Raw genomic sequence first — 13,772 nt, 5'->3', positions numbered from 1 at the left:
TTGCCTGTTACCCAGCATATGGTCTATCTTTGAAAATTACCCATGTACACTTGAGAAGAATGTACACTCTGTGGCTTTGAGGTGAAATGTTCTGAAGATGTCAATTAATTCTATCTGTTCTAGTGAGTCATTTAGGATTGATGTTTCTTTGCTCATTTTGTGTTTAGAGGATTTGTCCAATGGTGATATTGGGGTATTAAAGTCTCCTACTATGATTGTATTGCTATTAATCTCTCCGTTGATATCCTCCAGGAGTTTTTTTTTATGTATTTGGGTGCTCCTATATTGGGTGTGTATATGTTTACCAGAATTATTTCTTCTTGTTGGATTTCTCCCTTTAGTATTATGAAGTGGCCTTCCTTATCTCTTGTTATGGCATTTACTTTGAGGTTTATTTTATCAGATATAAGTATTGCTACCCCAGCTCTTTTTTCATTTCCATTTGCCTGAAAGATATTTTTCCATCCCTTCACTTTCAATCTGTGTGAGTCTCTTGTTCTGATGTGGGTCTCTTGTAGACAGCATATATATGGGTCATGTTTTTTTATCCATTCAGCCACTTGATGTCTTTTGATTGGAGCATTTAGTCCATTTACATTTAAAGTTATTACTGAAAGGTATTTGTTTGTAGTCATATCTACTTTTGTGTCTGTATTCCTTTTTACCTGTTTATTTCTTCTTTTTACAGTATTCCCATAGCATATCTTGCATTGCTGGTTTGGTGGTGATAAACTCCCTGAGCCTTTTTTTGTCTTCGAAGCACCTTATTTCCCCTTCAATTTTGATTGATAACCTTGCTGGATATAGTATTCTTGGATTCAGTCCTTTGCTTTACAACACTTTGTATACCTCCTTCCATTCTCTTCTAGCTTGTTGTGTTTCTGTTGAGTAATCATTTGATAATCTGATGGGTGTTCCTTTGTAGATAACTCTCTGTCTCTCTCTTGCCACCTTTAACCCTTTGCACTCGCTTGCTTTTTTCTCGATTCCTTTATTCTAATGGTAACCATGTAGAGTCACACTTGGCATCCAAGTGCAAAAGGTTAAGAGTCTCTCTTTATAATTTATATTTGCCATTGAAATTATGACATGTCTTGGTGTGGGTCTTTTGGGGTTGATCCTGCTTGGGACTCTCTGTACTTGTGTAACTTTTATCTTTCCCATATCCAGGAAGTTTTCTGTCATTATTTCTTCAAATAGATTTTCTAATCCCTGCTGCTCTTCTTGTCCTTCTGGCATCCCTATTATACGCATGTTACTTTGTTTCATGTTGTCCCAAAGCTCCCTTAGGCTTTCCTCCTGCTTTTTAATTTTTTTCTCCAATTGCTGGTCAGATTGAGCTTGTTTCTGTACCTGATCTTCTAACTCAGTAATTCGGTCCTCTGCTTCTTTTAGTCTATTGTTAAAACTTTCCATGGTGTTTTTGATTGTAGCTATATCACTTTTCATTTCTTCCTGATTCTTGCATAAGTTGTTGATTTTCTCATCCATCCGATGTATAAATTCCACGACCATAAATCTGAACTCTTTTTCGGTCATGTTACAAGCTTCAGTTTCACTAATTTCCTTTCTTGGCGACTCTTCATTTTCTTTCCACTGTGAATTGTTTCATCTCCCCATTCTGACTATCACCAGAAAGCTCAAGCTTCAGTTTGCATGGACCTGGGCCATGTGCGGTGGGGACTTCGCTCCACCCGAGTTTCATTGAAGTGCTCTGACACTAGGATATGTGGCTACCATTGGTTGGTGGGAGCTAGTCTTACCCAGGGTCAGTGTCCCCGGTGTTCCGTGTGGTCTCGTGTGCACACTTAGAATAAGGGGCCCTGTCTGTAACACACTGTTGGTATGTGCCGAAAATGAGATTCTTAGCATGTGACAGGAGTCAGAGCTTCCCTGTGTCTGCACCAAGAATTGAGTGTCAGAGTCTCTGTTGCCTCGTGTGGTTAATCGTTGAGAATCAGGGTCCCTGTGTGTGCATGCACCAACAATTGGAGTCAGTGGCTCTTAGTGTGAATGCACTATGAGTCAGGGATCCCAGGCAGCTGTGTCCAGCGTGCCAAATTCCCTGAAGTGGAGCTGCATCTATACTTTGAATTTTTAATTTGAATCTTTTTCCAGGCTAGTGACATGCAGTATAATACTCTCTTGTGATGCTGGACAGCAACAGCAAACCCGTAGCTTCGAGTCAGCCTTGTGATCACCAGGATAAATCACTTGATATCCATTGTCAGATGATTTTGCCCAACTGGAGACTAATGTGTTTTGAGCATGTTTAAAGTAGGCAAGGGCAAGCTATGATGTTCGTTTGGTAGGTTATGTGTATTAAATGCTTTTAGACTTAGGATACTTTCAACTTATGATGGGCATATTGGAATGCTAGCCCATCATAAGTTGAGGAGCATCCATACATCTCAGTATGTTTCTAGAAGTTCCCTCTACAACCTTTCCTACATGAATTTCTGCCAGTCTTCATCAGACCTTCTGCCTCCCCAACAGGGACCCAGTACTCTTTGTAAAAAGTAAGATCAAGAACTCTAGCTCTGCCAGGACTCTGCAGCGTCAGTTCTTTACCATTTGGAACCTTTCCTAATTCCAGTAATTGCCAAACCCCTGGAAGAACCTCTAGGGAACCCATGGATGATACAAAGTTAGACTTCCACATCACCTAAGGAATGTACTCCTAATCAAATGCAGGAGGGTGACCAAGAAACTCTACTATTTATGTGTTTATTGATTGATTGATTGATTCATATTTTTATTTTGTTATATATATATATATATATATATATATATATATATATACACTTATATATATCCTATCTAATAAAGAGGGAATATGCTAATTGACCATCACTCTGTCACAAAGATGGCTGCACCCACAGCTGAAGCCAAGGAGCTTTAACAAGCAATCAGCAGAGACCTGAGGCTACACCCTCCCCTGCCTACATGGGGCTTGACAGGGAATGTCAGGCTGTGTCCCCCACCTGGCAGGGCTTGAGGGCTTGACAGGGGATCTCAAGCCATGCCCCCCACCTGGCAGGGCTTGACAGAGGACCTCAGGCTGGGCCCCCCACCCAGCAGGGCTTGACAGGGGACCTCAAGGTGCGCTTCCCAACATGGTGCTGGGCCAGGGGACCTCAGACTGCACCCCCTGCCCAGCGGGGCTTGACCGGGGACCTCAGGCCATGCCCCCCGCCCCAGCACTGGGCCAGGGGACCTGAGGCTGTGCCCCCCTGCCTTGCTGGACTTGACAGGGGACCTCAGGCCATGCTCCTTACCCAGTGGGGCTTGATGGGGGACCTCAAGGTGCTCCCCCAGTGCTGGGTCAGGGGAACTCAGGCCGTGTCCCCGCCCAGTGGGGCTTGACAGGGGACCTGAGGCTGCACCCCTCTCCCAGTGCTGGGCCGGGGGACCTGAGGCTGTGGCCCCCTGCTTGGTGGGGCTTGACAGGGGATCTCAGGCCATGTCCCCCACCTGGCAGGGCTTGATGGAGGACCTCAAGGCACGCCCCCAACCCTGGTCTGGGCTGGGGGACCTCAGACCATGCCCCCCATCCTGGTGCCAGGCCAGGGGACCTGAGGCTATGCCCCCTGCCTGGCAGGGCTTGACAAGGGTGGGACTGGCCAGGTCTGGATCTAGCCCAATGGGGAGGGGCTGGCCAGGTCTAGGTCTCACGCAATTTTGAGGCGGATGTGGGTGCGTGGGGACTTGACTCTGGATCCCGTGGTGAGCCCCAGACTCTGACAGGAGGAAGGTTTTCATATACATTTTACTAATTTTCTTTCATCTCTGACACTTCTATTATAGAGAAAGGGCGAATAGCAATATTAAATTATTTCCTCTAATTAATCCCCTTTTAATGTGCATGAATTTCATGCACCAGGTCACTAATATATATATATAGTTTTGTTGTTCCACTTATTTATTCATTCATTGCTTTATGCTTTTATTTGACCTGACTTGGGATCAAACCCCCAACCTTGGCATAGTGGGACAACTCTCTAGCCAACTGAGCTACCCAGTCAGGGTGAAACTCCACCATTTTAGACTTGCTCCAGACAATTCTTGAGTCTGATACTTGCCTGCAGCTTGCACATGTCAGTTTTTCAAACAGCTGATGCATCAGATCCCATGAGAACCTCTGTAACCGAGTTTCATTGTTATTACTTCTGTATTCCAAGTATTTGGTTCAGCTACCCTGGACCTGCTGCAGCAGTATTTATACTGGTAAATGAACATTTTACAAATGAAGAGTTCCTTGGCCTCTTTCTACCTGACCAGGGCATCTTCATGGAATCAAGTAAGAAAGAAGTTTACTAATCTAAAGAAGGATCCCTCTGAACTCTGAAGGATAGATATAAAGCAATTTCTGCCTTCCACTGAACACTATTTTCATTTTTTAAACTTTCTGTCTCACTGCTATCAAGTGCCAGGAAATAATTCAGTTGGGATGAATTGTGCACTGGTGAGGCTGTAGCCCTCTTTCACACAGACCTGGATAAGTCTGCCCTTTGGAGGGTTTGATTGGGGGTAGGTAGCAGGAGTGGTATCTGGCCCATATCAGCCTGGTGCCTGTAAGACAGCTGGCTGTTCTTGCCACATGTAGGCCACTGTCATTCATTAGGAATGGAATGCCATCCTAAGCCTTGTTTATAGCCTAGGTGCAAAATCCTTATAACTCTGTGTTTAAACTTACCTTAAAATTTTTATTCTCTAAAACCCATGTCACCCCAATAAATTCAATACAAAATAAAAGTACTTTAAGAAATACTTTTTATTATTACTACTAGAAGCCTGATGCATGAAATTCCTGCACTTATGCGGGGGTCCCCTCAGCCCAGCCTATGCTGTCTTGCAGTCCGGGACCCCTTGGGGGATGTCCCACTGCCAACTTAGGCCCATTCCTAGCACTGCCATGGAGGCGGGAGTGGCTCCCATTACTGTCACTGTGCTCCCCATCCATGAGCCCAGCTTCTGGCTGAGCGGAGCTTCCCCTGTGGGAGTGCACTGACTACCAGGGGGAAGCTCCTGTGTTGAGTGTCTTCCCCCTTGTGGTCAGTGCACGTCATAATGACTGGTCATTCTGCAGTTCAGTCGATTTGCATATTAGCCTTTTATTATATAGGATGTGCCAGACAACATTCTAAGCCCTTTACGTATAACACATTATTTAACCTTTACATAGGTACTATTTTAATTTACATTTTAGAGAAGAGGAAACTGAGACACAGATAAGTAGAGTAATTTGCTTGAGGTCAAACAACTGGTAAGTGCCAGTCAGAGTTCAGATGCAGAAAGCCTGGTTTCACAGTTCACGGAAGTAATTACTAATGCTATAGCCTGCTATGACATGCAATGCCTCTGACAATACCTTTGACTTCCCTTTTACATTCTAGTTCACAGCCCCCTCTTTCATTTCATTTGCTCCCACCCATTCTGGATATGTGTCCTCCTTATTGCTGCCCAGACACAAAGACTTCACACAATTAGAGTCCCAGGGGAACTGGTTTCTCCCTCAGGTGTAGCCAAGCTCTACAGATAGGATCCAAAGACAGGTGAAGGACAATGAGGAGCTGATTGAAAACCCTGGCAGTGAGGAAAATTACAAAAGAAATTTCAGAGGAAAAATCAGGATTGTGAGGAATGAGGAAGAACAGGTCAAAGATCATCTTTGAGAGTTCCTATAAAATGTATAGAAGTTCTCAGGAAGGCTGGAGACAGTCATGCATACATTTGGGTATTTGTTTAACACACATGCATCCAGTCAAATGGTTTGAGTCAACTTTAATGGTGTGTTATTCCTTAATTGCTTCTTATATGCAATCAGATTGTTTAATGCCTAAAAGAATATCTGTGCCAGACAAACTTTTGACTTAAAATATAAGGTACATTATAGGACACTGGATGTAGCAATGGAACCAAACATGTTGCATTTGGACTATCATGGAAATTCTCCACCCCATCAGCAACTAATCACATTAGTAGGACTTGGTGACTACTAAACACAATAGCCAAATCTTTATTATCTAATCTAATAATAGACAAATATGCAAATTGGCCACACCTTCGCTACACCTAAGCCACGCCCACCAGCCAAGCCACGCCCACCAACCAATCAGGACAAGTATGCAAATTGTCCCAACAAAGATGGCGGCTAATTTGCATATCAAGACTGTTGAAAGAAGCCAAGAGCTGCAAAGGGGAGTAAAGCTTCGAAGAAGCAAGCAAGCCAGGGGGGCGGGGGGAGGAGAAGGGAGGAGCGAAGTCAGGGCCGTAGGCGAAGGGAAACGAAGGCGGGCTGGAGGAGAAGGCGGGGCCGGTGGCAAGGGCGGAGCAGAGGCGGGGCCGGGGGTGAAGGGAAATGCGGGCGGGCTGGAGGAGAAGGCAGGGCCGGCGGCAAGGGCGGAGCGGAGGCGGGGCCAGGGCTGAAGGGAAACGTGGGCAGGTTGGAGGAGAAGGCGGGGCCGGCGATGAGGGTGGGGCGGAGGCGGGGCCGGGGGCGAAGGGAAACGCGGGCGGGCTGGAGGAGAAGGCGAGGCGGGAGGCAAGGGCAGGCCGGACGCGGGGCCGGGGGCGAAGGGAAACGCGAGCGGGCGGAGGAGAAGGTGAGGTGGGCGGCAAGGGAGGAACGGAGGCGGGGTAGAGTGCAGCAGGAAATCCCAATGCAGGAATTTTCCTGCAACGGGAAAGCTAGTCCTTAAATAACAAGATATATTGTGTGAAAATGTACATCACATACCTGCCTTATTCAGAGAAATTGGCCATTCAGCTTGCTCCATGTAAATGCAGCCTCAGTGGTTTTTTGTGCCTCCATACATAATTACAGAGCTCATGCTCAAGCATCTCTGAATTCCATCATGAGATGGCAGCATTCTCCAAGCTTTAAGTAGCATAAAAGGCCAGCTTTGTTTAATGCCCCTTTTTTTTCATGAGCCATAGGTCAATTTCATTCTTTTGCCTGACACAGAGGAATGCTCAGATGTTCTTCATGCTACAATTACAGGAAAGGCAACTTATCTTTGACAACTTGTTGACATCCTATATAATAAAAGCCTAGGTGGCTTTGCACAACATCGTCATAAGATGGCCACCGCAATGTCATCACAAGATGACCACCACAATATGGCTGCCACAAGATGGCCAGCAGGGGAGGGCAGTTGTGGGTGAACAAGCCAGCAGGGGAGGGCAGTTGTGGGCCAGCAGGGGAGGGCAGTTGTGACCAGGCCGGCAGGGGAGGGCAGTTAGGGGTGACCAGGCTGACAGGGGAGGGCAGTTGGGGGTGAGATCAGGCCAGCAGGGGAGGGCAGTTGGGGGCGATCAGGCTGGCAGGGGAGCAGTTAGGCATCAATCAGGCCGGCAGGGGAGGGGTTAGGGGGAGATCAGGCAGGTAGGCAGGCAAGCGGTTAGGAGCCAGCAGTCCCAGATTGTGAGAGGGTGCAGGCTGGGCTGAGGGACACACCCCTATGCACGAATTTCATGTACTGGGCCTCTAGTTTTAACAATAACTTTAAGCCTGTTCTAGTACAGCTGGATTTCCTGTTTAGTTCAAATGCTCATTGAGCACATACCATGTTACAAACACCCTGCTAGTTATTGGGAGTACAGAGATGAAACCGGACAGGGTTGGCTCTTAAGACAGGCCCAGTCTAGTTGGGGAGACTGATGCCTAAACAAAACAAAAAAATTATATGACAATATCCTAAACACTGTGATGAGGTAAGCACAGGATGGGACAACCACCTCAATCTGGAGGCTCAAGAAAGTCCTTCAGAAACAGATGACACAGAAAGCTGAAGTTTGAAGAATGGGCAGGTATTAGCCAGGAAGAATATGGAAGAGGGGATTTCAGAAAGAAGAAATAGAGCAGAAATCTCACAACAGCATGGTGTGTGCTGGGGAACTAGATGGGAGATTTTGAGCACAATGAGAGAACGTGGTATAAGGTATAGGGGTAGGCAGAGGTCAGGTTGAGGAATACAATAGTAAAGTCATGACCAAGAACCAATATATAGAGCCATTTGTTCCTCCCAACTACTTCCTGATATAAGAGCATCACAATTTTACCTCAAAAAAGAATGATCTCTCCATTTCTCTCAATCCTTGGTAAACTTCAAAGTTACATTGGCAAACATTTATTAAGCTTCTACTAAGTACTGAGCACTGTGCTAACAGTTACTACATGCATTGCTTTCTTTAATATCAGCAATAATTCTATGAGACTGTGCTTTTATTATCTTTATTTTACAGATGAGGAAACCTAGAGGTTCAGAGAGGTTAAATGACTTGCTGAGGATCACACAGCTAACAAGTGATGGAGCAGGGATTTGAAAAGTAGAAGCATGTTTTCATACAGAGTAAGTACCAGAGAGGGAGGAAATCACTAATAATGCAGGCATGGGTTGAGAGTGACAAGGAAGACTTTTTTGGCAGAGGTAATGCCTAAGCTGTGTGTAACAAAATGAATAATAATAATAATAGTAAAAATACTTAATATTTTTATTATGCACTATATGCTAGACTCTGTGCTGAGTGTTTTATAGGTATCACCTTATTTAATCTTTATAACAGCCCTATTATTATCCCCATTTACATATGAGAACACTGAGGCACAGAGAAGTTAACCAACTTGCCCAAGGTCACTTGGTGACTAAGTGGATGAGCATGGTGGAGCCTGAAGGCCTTGAGTGGGGAACATGAGTGGAGACATTTTAGGCAAAAGAATACTAGCAGGTCATGAACCAGCATAGAAGGTTGGGAAATGAGAGCAACTTGGAATTGCTAGACTTTAAAGAAGGGTGCTAAGAGGTCAGGACCATGAGGCTGGATAGGCCTATGGGAGCCATATTGCCAAGGGTCTCAGGTGCCCTGTAAGCAGCTTAAGAGTTGATAGGTAAGGAGCAGGAGTCTGGTATGTACAAGAGAGTTGTAATCAGGGGAGAGACCTAATCCTACTGATTCAATGATAGCCTTCCTTTTATTAACTCCTTTAGGAAATGAACTCATCTTGCAACATAGACAACATGCCAAAGCTTGTAACTTTTCTAAATGTGCATAATTTTACTTCTTTCTATTCTATTTCCAGATGCCTCTATGACAGCATTGCTTTAAGCCAGTTGTTCTCATAGTGAGGTCCCTGGATGATCAGTAGCCTCAGCTAGAAACTTGTTAGAAATGCAGTTTCTCCAGCCCTATCCGGGATTGACTGAACCACAAACTTAGGAAGGATGACCTGGAGATTACTGTTTTAGCAACTCTCCAAGTGATTCTGAGGTATACTAACACTTAAAAAAAAAACACTGTTTACATTATTGTTTCAAATTGCCAGTTTGTGAGGTCTTTCCTCTCCCAACTCCTTGAGATCAGGAACCATGCCTTCTTTTTTATCACCTTGCCTGCCTTCTTTTTTATCACCTTGCCAGCCACCTCCACCTTCTGCCCCCTAGCACAAGAACACCATGCATATCCCAGCTCTGACACAAAGTAGCTGTGTTTAAGTTTCTTATTCTTTCTATACCTCAGTTTACTCATCTGTAAAATGGGAATAAATAATAATACCTACTTCATTTAGTTAATGTATCAAAAGAGGTAATGCAAATAAAGCTATTAAGACAGATCATCTTGACTCATATTAAGTACTCAATTTTATATATTATTAGTTATACCTGTCATTAAATAAATACTTGTGATTTTAAAAGAATAGGTTTAAACAAAGAGAGGAGAGAATAAGAAAAGGCAAATGGGATAGCAGGCCAGAGAAAATGAAAAAAAAAATCTGTTTTAGACAGATTCAGCTCACTCATTCTGAAAGTCTGATTGCAAGAAGTCAGAGAGGGAGAAGGAGGAAGGGGAAAGAGGCAAAATAGGCCTGGTCCCATTATATGAAATGTCCAGAAGAGGAAAAGCCTTAGAAACAGAAAGTGGTTGCCATGGGGGTGGAGTGGGAATGGAGTGTGACTGCTAGTAGGTATGGGGATTTCTTTGGGAGAGGGTGATGAAATTGTTCTGAAATTATATAATAGTGATAGTTGTACAATTCTCAATATACTCAAAAACACTGAATTGTATACTTAAAAGAGTAATTTTATGATATGTGAATTATATATTAATTTTTTAAAACTTCAAAAAACAACAACAAGTAGGCCTGGTCAATGTGAGAAGAGAAGTTGAGCCCTTGCATTTTTCTTCCATTAAGCCCCAGGAATCTAGGCACAGAACAGGTGCAAAATTGAGACCAAGAAAGAAAGAGTCCCATGGCTAGATTTTTATTCTAATTTATTTACTTGCCACATAGCATCACCCAACTCATTTCCTGTGTCATTACTTCTAAAGACATAAAAAATTCTGACTTTTTCATTAAGACTCACCATATCAATGGCATAAAATTAAATTGCAAGAGAAGGGCATAATCTTTATTGTAATAAAAGTGCAATCCCACACTGTCATCTAAGAGGGAACCTCACAAATATGTGTGTCACATGCATGAGTTCAACATGGGTGAAAATATTAACCCTCTTTTTTTTATAAGTCCTCAGGCAACATAACTTGGTCAAATAGCCTTGGAAGATCCAATTATATCCCCAAAGGGCCAAAATCAGTTAATTTTCCCTCCCAGCTTTTAGAGTTTCCAAGAAAATCATACCATGATTATGTTACTGAATGATAAAAGAAGCCTTACACTTTTATAATACAGGTGGATGAATCAAAACTTGGGGACTTTTGAGATTAAATATGGTATATGCCCAACCTTGTAAATTGTGTGGGAGAGGCCAATTTATTTTATTAAAGGTAGTCTAAACATGTCTGCTTTACAGAACTTCTCTGTGATAATATTGCTTATTGCCAAAAGAGTTCTACTAGGAAAAATCTGAGACAAGAATAAAAATTAAAAAGCATGAAACAATGAATGCGGGCAAAAGTAATTTAAGGCAAAGGGGAAGATATATGGTACAGTGGTTAAAGGAAAGGATGCCACAGATCTAACTTTATTAGATCTCATATCCTAATCTAAAGAATATCAATCTGGCCGAAACCGGTTTGGCTCAGTGGATAGAGCGTCGGTCTGCGGACTGGAAGGTCCCAGGTTCGATTCCGGTCAAGGGCATGTACATTGGTTGGGGGCACATCCCCCGGTGGGGGGTGTGCAGGAGGCAGCTGGTCGATGTCTCTCTTTCATAGATGTTTCTAGCTCTCTATCCCTCTCCCTTCCTCTCTGTGAAAAATCAATAAAAATATATATTAAAAAAAAGAATATCAATCTGTATAGCACAAGGATTAAGCAGGCAGAATCTATAATTAGGCTACCTGAGTTTAAATATTGACTCAATTATCTGTTGACTTTCTTCACACATTAGTCTATTTATTTATTTCATAGCAGTTTCTGCAATCTTTATTGTTATGACCTAACTCCCACTAAATTATAAATTATATTACTAAGGCAGGAGGTCATATCTGACTTGGTATACTTGTGGAGTTGAATGTAACCCTAACCTTTGTGTCCCTGAGCAGCTTGCCTCTATAACTCTGGGGTTTTTCCCCCTCATCTGTCAATAGGAGATGGTTGTAATACCCACTTAATAGTATTGTTGAGAGAACTCCATAAAAGTAACAGTGCTTGACATCTAGCAAGAGCTCAAAAATGCTTATTATCCTACCTAATAATAGACAAATATGCAAATTGACCATACCTCCGACATACCCACAAGCCACGCCCACCATCCAATCAGAGTGAGTATGCAAATTAACACAACCAAGATGGCTACAGCCACAGAGAGCAAGGTTTCCTAGGTAATAGAGGAAGCCAAGCTTTCCGCCTGCCCTTGCCAGGCCTAAGCCTCCACTCAAGCTACAAAGTTTCAATTATAGAAGGTAAACAAATTCAAACAGAAATGGCGGCAGAATGGAGCTTGAGAGAGCAGGCCAGGGTTGCCGCTGGCAAGAGGGGAAGCAAAGCTTTCTGCACACCCTGGCCGGGCCCAGGCCTCCGCTTAAGGCTACAAAGTTTCAATTACAACCCCAACAGAAATGGCTGCTGGCTGCAGAGGGAGCGCCAGGCTTGGCTCCTCTCCAGGCTACAAAGTTTCAATTGTAGAAGGAAAATAAATTCCAGATACCAGGGCCTCCACTTGGGTTGTCAGGGGGCGTGGCTGGCCTGCAAACCACCACAGGCCCCTCGCTCAGGCCGCCCCACACCCCAAGGGAACCCCACCCTGATCAGGGACACTCTTCAGGGCAAACCAGCTGGCCCCCACCTCTGTACCAGGCCTCTATCCTATCTAATAAAAGAGTAATATGCAGATTGATCATCACCGCAACACACAATATAGCTGCCCCCATGTGGTCAAAGATCCTGCCCCCATGTGGACACAAGATGGCCACCACAAGATGGCCAGTAGGAGAGGGCAGTTGGGAGGCACTCTGTCTGCAAGGGAGGGCAGTTGAGAGGGACCAGGTCTGCAAGGGAGGGCAGTTGGAGGTGATCAACCCTTCAGGAGAGGGCAGTTAGGGGTGACCAGGCTGGCAGAGGAGGGAAGTTGGGGGCAAACAGGCTGACAGCAGAGTGGTTAGGGGCAATCAGGAAGGCAGGCAGGCAAGCAGTTGGGAGCCAGCAGTCCTGGACAGGTGGGGATCGGGCCTAAACGGGCAGTCGGACATCCCTCTAGGGGTCCCAGATTGGATAGAGTACAGGCTGGGCTGAGGGACAACCCCCCTCCGTGCACGAATTTCATGCACCGGGCCTCTAGTCCTACATAATAATAGGCAAATATGCAAATTGGCTGCACCTTCGCTATACCCAAGCCACATCCACCAACCAATCAGGACGAGTATGCAAATTACCCCAACAAAGATGGCGGCTGATTTGCATATCAAGACAGCGTAGAAAGAAGCCAAGAGATGCTGAAGGGAGTAAAGCTGTGGAGAAGCAAGCAAGCCGGGGGGAGGAGAAGGGAGGAGCAGAGGCGGGGTGGGGTAGAGTGCAGCAGGAAACCCTATTGCAGGATTTTTCCTGCAACAGGAACACTAGTTATTATTATAAAAGAGAATTTCTGGATAAGAAGTAAGCGGATACCGGAAAAGTCAACTCAGTAGTTTAGAGTCCTTTCTTTAAAAATTACATCTTATTTGTTTAAAAATTTTTCTGAAACAACCCAGCAAGAATACTAATGCATAATTTCTGGGTCATGGATACTTTGGTATTTTCAATATTATTGTCTACATTTTAATATGTGTGGTAGTTTTAAAATATTGTCTCAAAATCTTTGACACATTTTATAGATAGGTTGGGTCTCTATCACCTCTTTTCATTTAACTTTATTACAGTTGACATTCAGTATTATTTATATTAGTTCAGGTGTACAACATAGTGGTCAGAAAATTATATAATTTACAAAGTCATCCCCCAATAATTCTAGTAACCACATGGCACCATACATAGTTAGGACAATATTATTAACTATAATCCCTATGTCGTTCTTTACATTCCCATAACTATTTTGTAACTACCAATTTGTTCTTCTGAGTTCCTTGACCATTTTCACCCATTTCCCAAACCCCATCCCATCAGTTTGTTTTCTGTATCTATGAGTTTGTTTTGTTTATTCATTTATTTTATTTAGGTTCCACATATAAGTAAAATAATATATTTATCTTTCTCTGTGTGACTTATTTCACTTAGCATAATACCCTCTAGGAATTGTGGTAAATGGTAAGACTTCATTCCATGTTGTAACAAATGGTATGATTTCATTCTTTTTGTATCGTAGAGTAATATTCCA

This window comes from Eptesicus fuscus, chromosome 1 (assembly GCF_027574615.1).
Source record: "Eptesicus fuscus isolate TK198812 chromosome 1, DD_ASM_mEF_20220401, whole genome shotgun sequence".
NCBI lineage: Eukaryota > Metazoa > Chordata > Mammalia > Chiroptera > Vespertilionidae > Eptesicus > Eptesicus fuscus.
Note: the sequence above shows the minus strand (reverse complement) of the source record.